Source organism: Columba livia, chromosome 11 (assembly GCF_036013475.1).
Source record: "Columba livia isolate bColLiv1 breed racing homer chromosome 11, bColLiv1.pat.W.v2, whole genome shotgun sequence".
In the NCBI taxonomy this organism is placed as follows: domain Eukaryota; kingdom Metazoa; phylum Chordata; class Aves; order Columbiformes; family Columbidae; genus Columba; species Columba livia.
In genome coordinates this window covers 4,856,293-4,876,927 of record NC_088612.1, presented here as the reverse complement: position 1 = coordinate 4,876,927, position 20,635 = coordinate 4,856,293, and the positions used below count along the sequence as shown (strand labels likewise).

Below are 20,635 nucleotides of genomic sequence, written 5' to 3'. Positions count from 1 at the left end.
ACTGGAGCAAAGCATATCCAGATTGTGACACAGCTCTGCTGTCAGTATATCACTAACCCTAGCCAGCCTCCCCCCAAAAATGTGTAAGCTGCTGCTCTGACATCACAGTTTTGCAGAAACCCCTCGAGTAGACCAGAGTAGTTTCCAGTTCCTTCTCTGGTTTTTACTTCTGTGTGTGGTGAGTCTGGCTCAGAATGAGATAGTAGCCTTCCACGCACAGTCTATCACTAGCATAGCACAGGCGTCAATCACTTCAGTGATTCAGGAAAATATTTGCCTCACTTTCTCTTGGAAGCAAAGAAAGAAGTGGCTTGGTGCTGTGTTCACCTCTGGGAGAGAATGGGTTTAGGACAGCATTGTGAGCTGGAAGAATTCTCATGTTCAATGTTACCCCCAGGGAAGGATGTGATGCTAGGACTGGGAGTGGGAAGCTAGAGCTATCTCACCCTTCTCCGTACACATACATGTTCCCACCAAAGCTCATTTTGGAGGTTCAGAAGCGTCCTCTATCCAATACCTGCAGCTGCTGCTCTGGCAGAGCTGTTGGGCTGGCTTTGCCTTTGTTATATTCAGTGATTTCAGCAAAGCACCAACATTTCATGAGGAATGCAAATGGAAAAAAAAAGGATGTGACAGTCCTTAACCCTTCCCAACTCAGCTAAACTGGGCAGAAATGTCTGGGCAGGGGAAGACTCACCCAGCTTCCCTCCTGCCAAGTGCTTGCTGCAAACAGGGCAGAGAGAGGTACTCAAGAGAAAATCACAAGAATCCTTTTTTCTATATAATACAGTCTGTCAAGTTATAGATCACTCCTGACTCTCTTAATAATTGGTTAATGAAAAGCTTTTTGTATTTTTTATAATAGTCAAAGATGAGAACAGTGAACAATACCTAGGGAGACAAGTGTTGTTTTCTTCACTGTCGCAGAACACAGGCAGAAGCAAATATTTCTCCATTAGTGGAATGTTAAGGATTCTGAGGAAGGTGATGAAATAAGGCTATGAATATGTCACCATTATTGAAAGAAATGTGTTACTACCTCGGCAATTTTGGTGCAAATGCTGCCACTTGCAGTCCCTTGGTCACTGAAAGGGCTATAGGTGAAGCTGAGCGCTGGGCTCCCAGGAGGGGGTGACAGCTCTGAGCAGACATCTCTAACAGCAAACTGTGACACTGGTGACCAGAGCTCAGGATGTGGCTGTTGAAGCTGCCACAGGTCTATGACTAAAATGTGAGACACATGTGCTTTTCAATCGCATATAGCAGAGGGTGCAATTCCAAGAGTTTAATGTTTAGTAGCAATGACAGTTTATATATCTATATGCATAAAATGTCAGACCAGAGTGCATAGCCCAATCTTCCCAAGCTCTAATGGCTAGCTCTGTCAGAAATCAGCTTTGGGATTTCTTGCTTGTATCGTGCCACTTTAATGCTCTGATTCGCATTTTCTACGCTAGGCAGAACCTTCCTTTCTCCTACCAGACTTTATTCACATTTTGTAGTTGTAAGTGTTAATAAAGGGTTGGAAACAGAAACCAGCTTGACATGGAATCTCAAATGCAAACCCTCCCCTCACTACCTGGCACAGCAAAAGGCTTCAAATATTGTAATTTAAATGTGTGCTCTGTGGATTTGACTCCACATCCTACCCTAACCTGAAAAGGCTTATTTTCCAGAACAGATGGGAACTGAGTTGACAGATCCTCATAAAATTGACTTGTGAGAGACGATGTTATCTCATTGTATTCAAGACAAAACTAAGCCAAAACGACAACAGCTTGGTTGAGCTATTTTGTGCTGCATTTCCCTTGCCAGAGTTGTTCCAGCTCCAGGTGAATGTGGGAACTGTGAGCTTTGTCTGAAGAAACTGTCTGAGGCCTTGAGAAAATTCTTACAGAATTTTTTCCAGTTTTCTTCCCTTTTTGATGTCCAAACCAGGACAACTTTTGTGTGGTATTGGATTTCATTGCAAAAGAATGGCTCAGTTCACTTGCAGCTTTCCAGCTGTCCTGCACAGCCCGAATGAAAGACTTTAGGACGCTTTGGTGACTTTCATTTACCCTCTATTTTCCTATACATTGTAATATGCAAGCTGGCTTTTCTGTGGGTTGAAATGGTTCATTGGCATTGAATTCAGAGGCAGGTTTGCCCAGTGGAGTGCTGCCACCTAGTCGCAGCAAAGAACTAAAATACATGTGTTCTGAATGTAGCAGAAAAGTAAAATACAATTGCATTGGGATTCAGCCCCAGTAATTATCTAAATTAATAAATGACATCGTGCTTCCTGAAGAATTCTGTCAGCCGAGAAGCACCAAAGCTTGGAGAAGCTGTCCAAAGCTTGGAAAGGTCATCTCCATAAGAAGTTTGGGGAGCAGTTCATTCTAAACCACTTCAGCCCATCTCCTAATGTTTTTAGGATGGAGACACAACAGCAGGATCCTGGATTTCAAATAATGTGGCAACTAAAACAGAGACTTAGAGCCAGCTTATATTCTGTGTATTTCAGCATAAGCTCTCTCCTGCTCCCAAAACACTATGCAACAAAGGCTGTGAGGATGGATCATATGAAGATGCACACCTTGGTTCTCCATTGCTCATGCATGAGAATAATTCTCCGAGGCCATTCCATTCTCCTTAAGACTCCTCTATAGCACTCCAGCGACATAAGGGACTATAGGAAGGGACAGTTTTGGCTGTGTTCTTCAGGATTCAGCTGCTTCCTCCTTACTCAACTAGCTCAGAACTTGGCTTTCTTGGCATCCCTGCGTCTTTCATCATCGTGAGTCAAGAGGGCAGCCAGACACACTGCTCCACTATGTATGTGCTGTGTGTCATCATATGCACGTGTGTAGACACGTGTTCTACATTCTCATAAGCCTTTTCAAATGTTTATCTAGGATTAGGAGAATTTGAATTAATAGCCATAGTAGTCAGCAGTGAGCCACAGAAACACAAGACTCCCTCAGATTCCCAAACAGTGGAGCATGAGCAAGTAATGTCTTGGTAGAAGCTGAGCAAGATCTTACAGATGCCAGCAGAAACACTGTCCGCTGAAAATTTCATTGCTGAAAATACTTGCTCCAAGAAGGAAAAAAGAAAAGGTCTCCTTGTGAGTGTTCATGAAATAAGAAGTCAAGAGCTCACCAAAGAGCTCAACCAAAACTTTGTGTGTCCCTCACACCCACCAATCAAGGGTGGTCTTGACTTTTGGTTCGTTTTGCTGTAGCAGGTGCAACGTGAACATGTGCGAAGTCCATCTGGGTATTGACCTGCAGCTCTGGTTCAGATCTGTGTCTTGGAAAGACATAATACCATTAGGAGAGACAGGCGTTCGCCATCAGCTGCACCGGTGCTTTAAAGCTATTTTAAATGGTGGGGATGCTCAAAATGTGGTGAGACAGCATTTCACTAACATATCTGACCCTCACTTGGCATTAAGAGAGTCCCGCTGGGTGGGAGTTTCAAAACACAAACAAGATTTAGGTAGAGAGTTTCCACTGAGCGTGAGTAGGATACAGGTGTCCAGTTCCTTCAGGTGCCTTCAAAAAGAATTGCAGCTATTCATTAAGGCTGCTAACAGTTTAAAGATAGCCATGCTTTTCTTTGCTATTTGATTTTCCAAGGGAAGCTTATGTATCTCATGTGTTTTTTAAATAAATTGCTTTTAAATTCAAGCTCAGTTCACCAGGTACAATTTACCTGGATGTTTCAGAGGTCTGCAGACCTCAACACCAGCCCTCACAGGAGTGGGCTTGCGTCTGTGTTCTCCTCATTTAAATCAGGTCTCAATCTGCTCCTGTACTTCTACCTGATTTAAATCAAGTCTGCATCTGCTCCTGTTGCTACTAGAAACCTTTGCACTGGGTCAAGTGTTAGTGATTCACAGATTAAGTATCCTTCCTTTAAAATATAATATATTCTTCTAATAAATCATTTCACCCCCCTTTTATGATATCGCCTCTGTTGATGACCCTATAAAAGAGGGCTGTAGCAACATTAGTATTTCTGCTATAAATCACTCTTCATGGAGGTTCATAACTCATCTTTAGTTTGTTTTATATGCAGGGTTCCAGTCTGGGGGCACATTTGTTTTTATTCCCCTTTCAAATTGTTTTGAATTATTTTAAGTTATAAAAATGGACAAAAATTAAAATGCATAGTGCACAGGTATTTTCCTTGTTTATAGTCAAGCCAGAATAGTAATTATGTTTAAGGAAATTAACGTGTAATGTGATTTCAGTGATTTTCATATGCTGGACATAAATATTTATATTAAGCTATATTTATGAACCCTAACTCAGTAATTGTGCTACAACTTTATTACCTTCTCTAATGTGTATTTGCGTGAAAATGTTGCCATGCTAGTGCCCACTGTTTACAGCCTTTTATTTATTTTTTTAAGAAAAAACCAGAGAAGCCCTTCATCCAACATATGAGGAAGACATAGACTACATTGCTGTTTGGAAGGACTTTTCTAAAGTCCAAAAGCAGGTATTATGAAGCTTGTTCCATCCATGTATAGCCTAAGAAACTGGACTGCAAATGGCAGAATTAAATCTCCCACATAAGTCAACTGGAAGGGAGAACTTGTGAATCGCATATTCCAAACAACCCTTCTGGAGGGTTTTTTTTATTCCAAACTGCATTTCTCATTCTTCTGATTTGCACCATTTCAGCAGACACTCTGCTGTTTGCACTGTGCAGTATTTTCAAAGCCATGAGGATTATGTGTAAATTGCTGCAAATTATAGCAAGAAATTAGTTGTAACTCCCATAGTATATTTTTATCCTTGTGTTTATTATGATTTTCTGATCCTCCAAAAAAGCATGCTGAGATGGCATTTCTGTGCTCCTAGGAGAAGGCTGTGAGCAGAAATAGCTAACTAATCTGCCTCCCCAGGTATTTATACCACATTCATCGCTATGCTGTCTGACCATGTAATACTATCCCCTCAATCTCTTAAAGTGAAATGACATCTCATTAAATAAGTGTGAAGGAAGCTGATGCTACCATCACTAGTTATCCAAACCTGCTACCATTCTTTAACCAAGGCAGAAAGAAATTTACTTTTGAGCTCATTTTTAATCATATAACTTTACAGCGCTTTGTGCTTTGAATTATATTTTCCCATTACTTCACTGCCATGGCTGTGTATAGAACCTCTGGTTCATTAAGGAAATGAAGCCCGTACAGACGCTGAAGCATGTTAGTAATGATCCTCCGTCTTTCAGAAAGCCAGATTCTTTTTTCAAATAATCTCAATGCAAAGCATTTACTTAATCGTGCTGACTGTTGTAGGTGACAAAGCAACACCTAAATGCCTCCGTTGGGAGCAGGGATTGCCTTGTGCTGGGTGTTTCACCCAGTAAAGCCAGGTGGATTCTCCTGCCCCAGCTCACTGAGCGGAGAGAGAAGCGCTGAGCCCACACAAAACCTTCATGAAACAGGAGTGTGACCATGATAGTCTCTCATTAGGAAACAGAGAAGATGATTGCATTTAATCTGTAAGGCATTTTAGCAGCTATCAATAGCAATAGCAAGCAAACTCAATAGCAAAAGCTCCGTCTATTCTGAGTTTTAACAATAAATCTCCAGAATACCCTTATCAGACTTGCCTTTGTATCAAATTAAGACTAGATTCTTGGCATGACAAGGAATTATGCGTCATAGTGACTTAATCACAGGCTTTCATAGTATGTTCCAGAGCCGAGAAACCTTTCTAAACCCAAATGCAGATGGAAGCTCGGACCCAGCAGCGAGTGCTTTGCTCATGAAGTCAGAGGAGCTCTGCACAGACTGACCCCCTGTGCCTCAGCAAAGCTCTATTGATTTTGGTAACTTCATCTGTTCAGGGATGTGAATCTATCTACAGGGAGCTAAATGAAGCCTAAAGTTATTGATTTTCAAGAGAAAAGAACTTTAATTAAAGATCTCTTATGTTTTCTTAATTATTCCTGATTTTGAAACATGACATCACAGCAGACTAATGATATTGAGGAGCAACAGTAAATAGTTTCACATGATTTAATGCAGCAAGACCAGAGAGAATGTGATTCACTGCATTAGACAAGGTTTTTATTTGCTCTTTGTGCTGGACAGCTGTTAATCACTCAATGAGAAACGTCTTTCCAATGGCCAGTGCCCAAATAATGTAAATAATAGCAACATCCTTGTTTCTCCTTTGCCCTTAATCTCCTTCTGGAGGCTTGACAATAAACAGCCATTCCCAATCTGTTTTGCAACTCAGATCCAAAAAGCCCCCATCAAACGTAATTAGTTTGCTTTTCGTCCCTCCTTATATTGCTGAGCTAATAAATGGCCATTGCAGTTGCAGAGGGAGTTAATTTTTCTGGCTGCTTACAGGGGACCAAGAGCTGCTGTCTCACTTGAGCACAGCTCCATCGTTAGCTGGATGTGCTGGCAGGGATCAAAACAAAAAGGTGGCAAGCCACAAAATCCAGAGTCATTCATGATATTCTTCATAAAACTTGGTGTTCCTATGGGCTACCAGGCCCCTTTAACTCGCTGAGTTTTGGTTTTCTCATCCATAGGGTAGGCTTCTCCAAAAGATCTGTTGATTCAGCAAGTACAGCTTAATTTTCTCCTTATGCCACAACTTTTCTCCATGACCTCGAGACAACTACTGGTCTTTCCACCACTCAGTTCCCCACTTCTCAAATAGAGGAAATTAGATAATTACATTCAGGTTTGTGCCTTTGCCTATATTTAGCAGCTTCCCAGGGAGGTGTGGGAAGTGGAGTTTTTGTGTGTGTGTCTCAGCTGCTCTGGGTCATGCTGAGGTGGCTTAGCCTGGGCTATTGATGACACTGAGTCTGTGGCCACAAGCCGAACGGAGCTGAAGCGGCTATGAGCTGACTCAAAGGTTCATCGCTCCAGTCATTTGTCATCTTTATGTGAGTCAGAGCCCTAATATTTGTTTTCTTCTATCCTTTGTTAGAAGCCAGCTGAGCTGTTTATTTATACAGCAGCTACTATGCTGGGGCCTTCATCTCAGCCAGGCCTAGGTGCTAGTTTTGATACATAGCCTAATGTGACATGTTATAAAATGAAATACTGTTTTTAGCGTTTATAGATATGTATGTATGTGCATACCTATTGGATCCTTTTTTTCTCCAATGAGGCACTCTTGTTAGCAGATAGATCTGCCTTAGAGATGCCAAAGATGTAAAACTTCTAATTCTTCAGATGTGTTTTGGTGGTCACCAAAGATTGAACGTTTGTGAGACAATCCAAAAGATGTTTTTATCAATTTCATCATTTTAAATCACTCTTCTTTCACAGTAAGGCTTGCTAGGTGTAAAATTATTCTATTAAACTGTCTTACCACATTCTGAGGCAATTTGTTTTCTTGCGCATTGATCGTTCATCCAAGGTGCTTGCTCCTGAAAACATTTTTCCCTTTTAGTGACTTAGATAGAAGCTAATTTTGTATAATCTGGAAACTGGTGTAGAACAACATTTCTTTTGTAGTCTGTCATTTGTTATTTGCTAGTCACTTTTTCTGGGTAGTCAGTTTGTGAGTGGATTCCTATTCGGTCATGGTCAGGCTCGTTATTGTTTAGTGCACTAAATTAATTTGTTGTGTAGCTCTGCAAAACAGTTTAAAATTATAGGTTACATAAAAGGGTAGAAATCTCATTTTAAAATAAATAAATAGTTTTGTTAGTATGTAATGTTTTGCAAATGGAAAACTGGAAAGAATTGTAATAACAAGCTACATTTATATGTAATTACTTTGTAATCTAATGGAAACCAATCTCCCTCAGAAGGTAAAAGCACAACACACTTGCATGATGTAGTCAGGTTTTTTGTTTGTGGTGTCCAGCTGGATACCTAACAAAGAAACTGAGGTTTTATTGTATTCATTTCTTGCCAAACAATGCTCGATTCATTAACCATGGCCTCCTGTTGCATGGAGGGTGTTGGTCTCTTCTCCCAAATCAGAACTGATAGGATGAGAAGAAACGGTCTCAAGTTGTGCCAGAGGAGCTTTAGATTGGATATAAGGAAAAAATTCCTTACCAAAAGGGTTGTCAGGCAGTGGAACAGGCTGCCCGGCGAAGTGGTGGAGTCACCATTCCTGGAGGGGTTTGAAAGATTGTGTAGGTATGGTGCTTAGGGACATGGTTTAGTGGTGGACTTGGCAGCGCTTAGTTAATGGTTGGATTTTTCCAACCTAAACGATTCTATGATTTTGTGATTCATAACTCTGAGCTAAGACTCTGCTAGCTAGACAAATCCCCCACTGCTTTATCCTTTTATTCCTTTTAATGTTTTTGCAGAGATCTAATAATACAGAATAGGTGCTCTGATTCACACGTGGTGATGACTTGCCTTGCAACCAACTGTTGTGGTTCCTTCTCTCAGGAGTCACTCCCTCCCACCTCTGCCCCCTCTTGCAAAGACAGCTCAGCTGTTCATCAAGCAGAATCTGAACTGCTGCAACCTGCAGCTCAATGGATTGAGGAGGACAAGCACTGATTTCAATTGTCCTTAATTCCCTGGGTGTCAGTTTGGAGCTGTGCAGTAGCTGTGACGGGAGAGCTGAGCCATCCTTATGGCAGAAGTGAATATCTCATGCTGCCTTACTGTGAATCAGTCCCTCTCATCCATCACAGCCTTCAGTAGATGATTCTTGCACGTGACTCTGAAGCTGTCTGGATGGTGGTGCAGTAATGCTGTAAATCTTCTTTCCACCCTGAGATACCTATTTGATATTTGGTGGAAATTTCTTTTGTACCACTGGTATGTTTTGCAGCATGTTCAGTGGTTAAACAACCAAAATAATAGTTAAGAATTTCACCGTTAAAGCAAAACACCTTTGGTGGTGGTGTCTTTCTGCTGATGTTCCCATACATCCCTTTACTTGCTTGAGTTACAATATAGTGACAAGCTATTCTGTACTCTATAACCCTATACAAACTAATGTTGATGTCTCTAGTCCCCATCTCCCCTTTTCTGCTATTGTGGTATATTGTGGCATATTTAAATTAGGAAGGATGCTGAGTCAGCACAGGTACCCCTTGTTATCATGGGTAAATGGATTCATCAGTCAGTGTTGACTCCTAAGGAATTTCTAGAGATTCATTTCCAGAGAGCAGCTGAGTTATCAGCCTACAAAGGACTGATCAGTAGCAACTGATTTCAGCTATTACAGTGCTTTTAATTTGGCACATTGTCCTTTTGTGATGCAACATTACAGGGTTTCTTCTGGCTTAAGGAACCTGAAGAAAGGGAATATTGACTTGCGAGTGATTAAAATCTGGGAAGCTTTACCTTCAGTTTGTTTACAGTATCTCTGTATGGACAGAACAAACTATCGAAGTTAAAAATATTAAGGCAATACTGTGCAGAGATTTAGCCGTGTATGTCTGGTTATATTAATGGGAATCCTACTCCTAAATCCCTGTGCACCCTGCTAAATAATTTGCCTAATTATTTCAGTTAAGCACAGAAAACAAGCACCATCGGAAACTGTTTTACATGCCATGCTTGATGCATGGGAGCCAGGGAGAAAATACAGTACTGTGAGTGAGGGGAGGAGACTGGTGTTAAGATAAAGATGTCCTGGGACATTAGTGCTCACTCTAATGGGTCCAAAGCCTGTACCATGAATCCACCTTTATCCAGCTGCTAGGAATGCACCTTTCTTACCCTAGGTCTGAAGAGTCCAGTTGGGCAAATCTTGACGGAGTTGGGCTCTTGGCTTCAGGAATGGCACTCAACTGTAGGGTCTAGGTAATCTTTCATTTGCAAAGAATTTGGTGTTGGATCAAATTTTGGCAGAAACAACTACTTCTATAGCAAATTTTTCCCGTATTTTCCCTGTAAACAAGATTTCATCTTTGGTGTATGCCTTCGCTTGCAGCACGTTTCCATTCATATAACAATAGAGTATATATGCAATATGGTATGGACAGTCTGTTAAGAACTATCTAAATTTTTTCATAACTACATATAGCAACACAGTGAATCAAAAGTGACATAATAGCAAAATTTCTCACCTTCCCCATATTCAACTCTGGTCTTCTGTCCTTCAAGTGTACACAGCAGAGCCAGCCCCAAAGCAGAAGTTAGAGCAGACTGTGGGAACGCACTAATGATGCATCACTCCAAGTCCAGTAGAATGCTACATATCCTCCTACTACATGTAGGCAAGATTCACTGGCTGTTATATAGTGTGGTATTATCTGCATTACAACTCAGACATCAGCAAAGCGCCTACACGTCCCGGGCTGAAGGCTGCCTGTCATGCACCTTCCCACACCTATCATATGTTTGGGCTGTCGTCAGTAAAGCGGTGGATGCTCAAGTTCTCCCAAGCCAAAGGGAGCTGAGCTTCACAAGTCCCTCGACTGCTTAGGAATTTTTGTAGAGAAACTTGTACGCTGCTAGAAATTAAACTTTTCACTGCCCAAGTCACAATCTTGTCCCTGAGCTCAGCTGGAAATGTTGTGCCAAGTGTGATGACGGGGAACCTAATGCTGGTGGAAATGCCATCACTCACAAGTGATGAAACGACCCAAAAATACTTCGGGGCATATTTTTACAAGCAGCAGCATATCAGCTCTTACGTCCTCATCAAATTGCAAATCAAGTAATTAGCTTGCAATTTCAAATGGCAATATTATTGTTTGCTTCATTACCTACTGCACTTGCTAACGCTGTTTGTGCAAGATGGTCACTATTTCTCCAGCTTAGCAGCAGTTACATTTTAGCAATGAGCAAAAAGACCCATTATCAGCCTCCACAGCACCTTGGTTTTCTTCAGGATGAATGGTGCAATATAAATGCAGAGGATTATTTAAAAACCCATTGCAAACACTTCCAGCATATTAGCCATAATAGTAGTCTGACTGTTTTATTTGGCAATAATCCAGTTCCTTCATCAAGATACAGTACCTGGTGCACGGACTCGCAGACCAACTGACTGGCTCATAAAACAGCAGGATGGCAAAATTATCAGGAAAAACAATAATGTGGTTTTATGTTGCTGTGAGTTATAGATGTGTAATAAAAGGTGGACATGAAGTTCTTGAGCCAGTAAGCATTAAGGTGAGGGGTTTATGGCAGCTGTAGGTTCTGAAGTGTGTGTTTAATACCAGATGATCTTTAGCTGCCCAGCCTGATATTTTATTTATTTTATTTATTTTATTTATTTTATTTATTTTATTTATTTTATTTATTTTATTTATTTTATTTATTTTATTTATTTTATTTATTTTATTTATTTTATTTATTTTATTTTAGTGTGTGTACTGGAATAATGACATTAAATGCAAACTAGATAATTTAGGAATTGGAAACTCTAGCAAGGCAAAGTTTTCTTTGAGATGACTGAGCAAAGGAAGATTATGTGAAATGTTCCCAATCAGGATTAAAAATGTAAGGGCCTCTGTAAGAGCACAAATGAAACATTGGCCTGAATTCACTCCACATGTAGTTTATTGAAATCTGAGGAGGTATCAAGAGAAAAGTTCACTTATTATATTTAAACAATGTAGCCACAATAATACAATTATAAGAGATGTGTATGAAATTTAATTTCTAAATCTTGTGCTTATTAAGAGATCTGCAGCCATTCTACAAAGGATGGCTCCAGGGGGAATGGAGGCATGGCACAGTACGGGCATTGACAAAAGCAGATATGTCATATTAATTGGCACCTCTAGATAATATATATATTGATGTTGATAGTACTTATCATTGTTAACCAAATAATTTCCTGAACAAATGATGTCCAAGCATCTACGCAACTGATTGAATTTTAAAACTTTGTTTTTCAGTCAAACATTTGGTTAACGATGGAAAAACTCCCTGGAAGGGTTTACCGAATAGCACACTCATGCTGTCAGTGATTGCTAATGAGGCTGGTACACTGTGTGTACTCGAGGCTGGCAGAACTTCTACAAACACAGCTCAGTTCTGGAGCAGAGCATCTTAGACTGAAGTAAAAGGGGTTTTAGAAGCATCTCTGTAAAAAATACTGTGAATTCTTTACCCCTTCTGTTGCTGGTTCAGAGTTAAGCTTTGAAGAGGGCCTAGCTGGTCCTTGGTTACCAGGCCAGCTCCATGGGATGAGTTCATGTCTTGCCAACTGAGCAAACCTAAACTCCCAAACCTTCCCCAGTTCCTGATCGTTTGTTTTCAAAGGAAAGCCTGGAGAGAAGCAGATCAGTAACTGATCCTGATATCTACATATGGGTCAACTAATTAAGAGATACATTAGGCATAGAACTAATTACCTAAGCCTTAGAACACTTCTGTGCTGTGGATGCTTCCTATATTTCTGTTTCTACAGTGGGGCTCAGCCACTTACCTCCTTTGAACTATGAAGTTTCTTCCTTCACAAATAGTGTCACCAGGGAAGAAAGTGTTACTCAACATGAATAAATCAGACAGCAGCTGGGTCTATAGTTAAGTTTAATCTATTCTGAAGTGAGAACTGAAGTAGGCCTAACCCTACTGGATGAGTCAGTGGCAAAATCAGGGCGAGAACAAGAATCTCTTATTACCAGCTCTGCGATATAAACACATGCCTTCCCTTACTGTCTTCCCAACCATTCATTAACACAGCGGTAGCACTTAGATTCAGTTTTTGTTTTTTGTTTTTGGTTTGGTTTTTTATTCAGGATCAACTTTCACCTATTTTTGAGGTAGGCAGGAGTCCCTCTTCCCCTTGCCTTGTTCTTCATCAGCTCTCTTAGCTCCCATAAAACACCAGGAGCATCAGACTCCTCACGTTTGCCAACATGAAACAAAAGCTGCTGGCAAATATGAAGTGTTGCATGTCTGCTTGGTTGCCCCGTACCTGTCACCTGGGCACAGCTCTTACAGTAGCATTTCATTCTTCATGGGACACTGCAGGCCCATAGGAACATTTAAAAGCTGTCAGCCAGGCTTCCAAGAAAAGTCATGCATGACTTAAAATCACAAGGATGATCAAAACAATGAAATGCATATTTTCAATTTGCCTTTGGGTTTTCTAAGGTTACGGGCACACCCATTTCGTGTCTTCAAGCTTTGCTTTGCAACTATTAAGCCTAGAAATTCAAGGCATTCATTTTTCATGAGCTACACATAATTTCTTGTTTTCAGAAAAACAGGGAATATAATCAGACCTTATGGCCAGAATTGGCACACTGGTGCTGTCACTGAATGTACTTAATGACATTAAATGATTGATTCTTTTTCTTTTTCCATCTATATGAGGATTTTGCTTTTCACATCAGCATGATGACTTAGTGTTTAGATGTGTCAGACTAGTTGAGAAAGTATAGATTGCTTTTGCTGAGACTTTTTAGAAATTGTATCAATGTGTTGGTGTTGGATGAAAATCACAGTAGGGTGGACCATCCCCTGAGACTGTGCTTTCAGCCTCTGGCTGACTGTGCCACCGATTTGGCTTGGGCTTGGCATTTGTCTTCACCATCACACAGCTTGGTACTGAGTATCGTTCTGAATTTTTGTCTTCTGAGCCTTCCCTCCTGTTTTCTTAATGTAAGTTTTGATGCTCAAATAGCTGGAATTGACATACCCCATCACCCAGACCTTCATTCTAAACACCTAGCTGGCAGCTGCGTTCCTCAGATAAATGGGATTCTGCAAAATGACAGTGCGGCTCATCTGGGCAGGGAATGGGCTCCATCGCAGAGTAAGCAATAAATTCCCTCAGGGGCTTATGGCCATCACAAACGTCATCACCTTCTGCTTCCTGTGCCAGGCGCAATTCCTAGAGCTTGTGATCTTGGGTACAAAAAGAGCGCTAATAGTTCCTGCCAAGACACATGGTCCGTCCCTTGAAAAAAAGGCCAGGAAAACAAACTACATGTGACAGATGTTAGTCATGTTGCTTATTGCACTGTTGGCACAATCTCCACCTGTGGCTCCTATACTCATGTCCAGGATTTGGGGGTGAGTCAGACATACTACTCATGTATTTATGGATGATCTGAGCATACACAGGACATGATGGGAATTTCATGATGTCCCAACTTGCCTTTGCTTCCCTTTGTGCAACAAGATGTCTGTAAATCCTAGACAGGGTCCTTTATCTCTGAGACAAGGTTGCTGGATGGAAAAGCACAGCATGCCTAAAGGGAACCGTGTGTATGGGAACCTCAAGTGGTTTGATAGAACTAAATAGACTAATGATGCTAAATTTTACAACATTACTGTGGCCTTGGTGGTGATTTTCTGAAATCTCTCAATTCTGGAGTCATGTCATCACTTGAGAATATCTATTAAATTTTCAGCATCTATATTTGTAAAGTAAAGCTGGTTTCATTTGATTCCCCAGCATATCAAAAAGTGAAGACACATAAGAACACACCAAACCCGTATTTTGAAAACCAAGAGTCTGTAAGCCAATCATGTGGCTTTGGGGGACCTGAAAATTTATTTCTGAACAGCTTGATTTGGCAACTTTCTAATTTTCCTTTAAAAGCTACGTCTGTGCTTGTGCGGTTTGGCTTTATACACCTACTGTGATAAAACTATCAATATTATTTTATATATATATTAAACTTTGTTTTATTTTTCCTTCTAGTTCCTGATTTATTAACAGATGAGATAATGTTATATGGAAGGCAATTATTCAGGCATTACAAGATTAAAACATGGAATATATTTCCTTGTGAAAGAAAGTTTTCAGACAGTCTTTTCTACATATGGAAAAGGGATGAAAACTTAAACGCTGCTTGTTCTGGTTCCCTGCTTCTAGAAAAATAAAGTTTGCTTTCAAGAAAGAAAGAAAAGAAAAGAAAAAAAACAAAATACATATTGTTAAAAACGAGGATCCAAAACTGTAAGGACAAAAAAGGCACAGAGCTAATGTAACATGTTGAAGGGAGAGTGTTTGTTAGTCCTGAGTGGTAGTGTCTCACTTCCATGAGGCTGTTTTACTGCAGGCAAAACACAACAACATAGCAATGAATAAAATATTAAATGCTGCTGAGACTTTTATAAGGGCATTTTTATAGTTCTACCAGGTGCAGTGGCATTCTTTTAATTACCTGGACATGACAAAGTGTGCTGCAAAGCTGAGGTGTTGATTCTCTGGTATACATAAGCTAACAGCCAAGCAAGGAAACTCAACTGCAGGTAGAAGATTCTTGTCTGTGCACAGAAATGGTCAGTGGCACTTTCCCATGTTTCCCACTGTGTCTTATTCAATCTAATATACATAATGCTGTAAGGGGTAACATGCCCAGCCATCTGCTAACGCTTACCCCTGTCTTCCAGCTTTGCCACTGTGTACTTAGACTCTTCACCACCAAGGTCCAACCCTGTGCCAGTGCAGCCCCTGCACATCTGAGAACTTCTCTCCTTTGCTGAATAAGCAAAGCTTGTGCAGGATTGTCCTTTGTCACCCCATTGTTCACAGGACCTGACCCATTAGAAATTGTACTCAAACATTGCCCAAGACCTTACCAGGAACTCATTCCTCAGGAGAAGAATCAGTCCTGACTCTACTGAAATATTTTCTAGAAGTGGTGCCAATGAGAAACTAAACAACATTTTTTCACAATTAATTTGTCCACTGAGAATTAAGGGTGTAAATACTTGCCCTTACGCGAAGCTGCTCCCTGTATGCTGGTTTAGGGAAATGCTTCCTTATCAAGAGACCGAGCTTGAGAATGTCTGAGCACCTGCCGTGCCCTCAGCTCCCACTGACTCCGAGGACAGCTGAACTCATCCCATTTTTATCTGCCTTTTGCAGGTCCTGTCCCTTCTTCAGGACCTGATATAATCCTATCTAATGAATACTCTTTGACACTTAGAACATGAGCTGTTATAGTAGGAAAGTATTATGTAACACCACAGAAGAGAAAAATTATGCATCTTTCACAAGACCATGCAAAAAATCTGTTGTAACACAGGAGAAAAAAGATGCTGTAGAAATAGTGACTTTTTTGTGTTAGATATGGACTAGTACATAGGTTTCTAATATTTATGATTTTCCCTGTTTTACTTATTGCTTTATTTTCTCTGATTTACTCAAGATTTAATATTGATTTTGAACTACACTGAGATGTTTTGTTAGTAGAAAACCTTCTGTTTTATGGTTTGTATTTCTCCCAATTCCTCTCTTCCAAGAGCAAGGGCTCTGGCTGACCAGCTCCAGCACATTTAGCAGTTGTGTTGTAAACGACCAGTATTTTCTGTTGGACATTATTGACACAAACATAAAAGGAGCACAAAAGGTGTGTCTATACTATAGTTCATAATCCAGCATTTTAGTACCAACACATCTCCACTACTTCTTTAAATTGTGAGGTGGATAAAACCAGCTTGGCAAGAGGTAGTGACTGGAGTATTTACTGAGTTACTCTGTTTGGTTTTGCAGTCCCCATGGCACAGCAATGCCTACACTGGTAGTAGTGCCTGAGCTTCGTTGTAAGGTGGTTTGAGTACATCTATATCACATAACAGCCACATCAATGCCTGTCATGTAGACATAACTTAACGTCGACGTATTCAACTGTATAATCGGGTACGTCGGCGCACTAGTCTTTGCGAGAGCTAGTGAGCTTGGTGTGGGGTATGTAAGTATTATTTTGCACCAGTAAGGACAAGAAATTAGGCAAAATGAATATTCTCAAGCAGATTCTAGAGAATGCTACGTGAAAGAGCAAAGCACAGTGTAAAGTAGATTTTATAGACAGTATTTATGAAGAACTTGAATTAATTACACATTCAAATTTTCTCATGGCTGAAGTGCACAGGAACCCATCGCCTCTTCACATACGGGACACTGTATTCTAGGAGGTGTGACTTTCAGAAATTTCAGGGTTTTTCTAAGCAAAAAAACAAAGTCAACGGCAGTCTGGAGCTGTGACGCTTTGCTCTCTTTCTGCAGAACTCGTTTGTTGTGGCAACTCTCATAATTCGCAATTTCCCAAAGGAGGGAAAATTTTGTGAGCCTGTGAGATGTCAGAATATTGTCAAATGGCCATTACTGTGAAAACAGAGGAGTGTATCATGTATTCACTTTGAAGACTGAACACTGAGGGGGCATGAATTTATTATCACAAATTCTAGAGATGTTTAAACAAAAGAATAAAATCACCCCCTCCAAGAGGGCTGATTGGGAGCAGAGCGATTGAGAGAAAATGCTTCTTTCTAATGTCACTATTCTCCTCTTTCTTTTATGAGAGGAGAAGTGGAAAAGGAAGAAAGAAGCAGGCAGAAGAATTTATTGCTCTGATGTCACCATCTCCCAGTTCATCAGCTATGTCATAATCCCAGTACTCAGTGGTAAGTACTTCACAGGGCAGCAGGAGAGAGGGATGTGAAGAGCAGAGAGGGAGAAAGATGAAGAGGGGGAAGGATCACAGGGAGGAAAGGAGGAATCAGAGAACGCTGAAATTTCAAGACAACAGATGTGATTAAGGAACATTAGCTAAGCCATTTACAGCAGGATCACAAACGCGCTTGTGAGTATGATGTTAAGACAAAACCTCTTTTCAACCATAGACCTGTCAATGATGCAAATCCTCAACCTTTTTCTGCGTGTACTTTTGCACAGGAAGTTCACTGGTTATTTACTATGTGTAACTCTGGTAAATTGCTAGTATGTGTTTTGAATATGTCCCGTACGGTGCACAAAATATTAAGAGATAGTATAGGGATTCAGGCACCAGACTTAATCCTTAGATTAAATTAAACAGTGTATGAGCTGGAGGAGATCTAGTTTGCTAAAATGTAGCAGGAGTAGGATGGGAATGAGGATGGACAGGTCTCTGCTGTTCCCTTCTCTGTGTCATTGTGGTCACGTAGGCTGCAGCTGCATAGGAGCTGCTCACATGTGATGATACCCAAGGGATTTCCATCTGTTCCAGGAGGACAGGAACACAATAACTCTTTCTCTGGCCCCTCCTTCTCCCTGTGTGCAGGGAGTGTGGTCTGTAACCTGTGGTCATTGGCAATTCCCTGGGAAACAGCCAGTGCAGAGGTGAGAGATGCATAGACTCTGCTACTCCTGATGCGGTGCAACAATAAGTACACACCCGGAAAGCAGCGAGGCTGTGTCATATTTTTGGTGAGGAAGACTTCAGGGATTTCTGTGATTGCTTTAGGATCCTTGAATGAAAGGTACTACCTAAAAGCAGACACAGCTATCCATCTTCCAACATGTTTCTTTCCTCAAGTAGAATAGCAGGACAACAGTCATCCCACTTCAGCTTGATGTCCCATGCCAAAGTTTGAGAGAGTTCAAAGCTGATAGTGACAAAATATTTGGATATTATGGAACAAAAATATGTGCTCTCAATATATTAAAAGTCTCAGCTCAAAATTTCCTAAAGAAAGCATGCAAAATCTCAAATGTGTTATGAACATCTGTGAAGCTATAGAAATGTCCTGTTTTATTACTTTCTCCAGTAAAACATTTTATTGTTTTTAAATCCAGCAAAATCTCATGACATTTTGACAGAGAAGATTAACTGTCTCACTTAAGGAAACACTGATCAGAGCTGCTTTGCTGTAAAACTTTTTATTGTTTGCAAATTTCAAGTCATTCCAGTATCCAAGGCTGCTTTAGAAAAAGACTTCAGGCATTATAATTTTACAAGAAGTGAATAACTGCTTGGAGATTTTTGCAAAACAAATGGCTTGCTTCTAAGCAATCAAAGCAACGCTTTAGCTTCTCTAATGAGGTAGTTCTCTTGAGGAGCTGGAGAATACCGACACCAGATATTCCCTCTGTTGTTGCAGCAGATTTCTCTGGCGTTGACAAATTGCCTATGAAATAGCAAGGTCAGATGGACAGTAACAGAACAAACAAGAGCATCAAACCCGTAGCTGTCCGGTGCTCTCAGCATTCCTAAGCAGGCAGGTAGACAGATGAACAGACATTTTTGTCATTTGGAACATTTGGAGCTAGATCCTTGACAGATGCTCCAAGCATACTGTTTGCTTTCTAGACACCAGGATGTGCCCAGGCCCCAAGACTATTTACACAGAACAGGCCAGACATTTCTTTGTCTCTAAACCCAAGAATCCAGCGACACAGTCGGAGCTAAGAGCTCTGCTACATGCCGTGAAGGCAACAGAAAGTTGCAAAATCAGAAACTGGCCCAGAGCACCCTCAGGGATGCACTAAATTCTGCTGGCTTTCAAAGGCCTCGGCAGGAGCGCTGCTGCTCGGGGACCACCAAGCAGGGCTACTCTGACAACGGGATCTTTGCTCCCCTTAAACTGCAAGGACTAGAGCAGAGTCAGATAGGGCCAGCTTTCTTCTGTGCGTGGAGACTCTTCAGTGGCCAAAGGAATACTGCTGTCTTCTTAAAGCACCTCTGGTCCCTTTACACTTACAGTTTAGTACTTGGTTGCCAGAGCCTCTGGGTTTTCTGTACAACGACCTTTTTGTGCAAGGGTTTATGCAAGCATGGTATATGGATACTTTAATGTGACAGAATTTAGGACTCCAGATTTTAGTTTTAAATAGTAATTGATATTAAGCTCCTGTTTGTACAGTAGGGTGAAAGGCAAGCATATATAGAGGCCAACATGTTAAGATGCTGCTGTTATGGGTAGGATTGAGGAGGCCAGAGAGGCTGTGTTGATGACTGGACATGCAGAGCGTGAGCCACTCCTTCCCTGAAAGACTTTACTATCTCCATAGACAAAGCAAATGCGCAAGAAGAAAAGGCACAGAGGTACAGAATAATTTCTTTGCCTAAAATTACTCACGGCTGACAATGGCACACTGTTCTCCTGAATACCAGGCCATGCTCAATGAACTATTTAACACTGATGTTAAAAGCTTAAGTAGGGAGTCGTTAAGGCTTTAAAAAGCCCCAGCCCAGATTTCTGAACAAGGCTGTCTAGAAGGAAGCTCCCAGATTTGTAACCATGTGGCCAAATGCTCTGCCTCATTTTGAAAGATGCTGAGTAGCCCAGTAGCTCCAACCAGAGCCAGACTGGAGCTCTGGTCTGTGGAGAACCTCCATCTTACACTGCTCCGTGCTCGAGAAAGACACCGAGCACGTAGTTTGTTCTCGGGTCCCTTCTGTAGCTCCAGGAGTATCAGGCTGTGGAGCAGGTGCCATCGCTGGCTGACCTGAGTCCCCTGGCCGCTCTGATGCTGTCTGACAGCAGTGGGCATTGGCCAACGTGCTCCACCTGGCATCCCGCTTCCCTGGTTTTGCTGTTTTAATCCATTCATTTTCAATCTTTATCCTTGATTTTTACCTGCTCTCCTTGGTGATCACTTAGCTTTCCCCAGATCTCCTTCTCTTCTCCCACTCCTTGAGAGGGAGAAAAACAATTATTTTTAGCAATGGACTCATCTTTCTGACTGGGAAACCGGTATATAGACTATCGAACTTTTTGTACATTACAAGGCTTTTTTTATTCTGACCATTTTCACAATATACTTGATCTGTAATACTCCAGAATGCCATACATAACTGCTAAGAAATGGGATTTTCATTTGTGCATTTTTTAAAAATAAGAAATAGTCCCTGAGTTGTTTTGGAAAATGAGTGCTGAAAGCTGGAAATCCCAGTGGTAATCAGTGTGTTTTCATTTCCATATGTGCATCTTTCTTGCAAAATATGTAGCATCGGCACAGCAAATATCCTTTATGTAATTTAAAAGTAAAATGCA

The 20,635-nt window shown here is 40.9% G+C and overlaps 1 protein-coding gene across 1 annotated transcript in view; it reads left to right on the top strand.

Moving 5' to 3' along the window:
• The first annotated feature begins 17,308 nt into the window (after positions 1 to 17,308).
• The window catches only part of ZFAND6 (zinc finger AN1-type containing 6), a 44,409-nt gene continuing 41,082 nt past the window's right edge, over positions 17,309 to 20,635 (top strand). The window contains exon 1 of the mRNA XM_005504104.3: positions 17,309 to 17,460. The gene's annotated coding sequence lies outside the window, so the exon portion shown is untranslated. The remainder of the gene's footprint in view (positions 17,461 to 20,635) is intronic.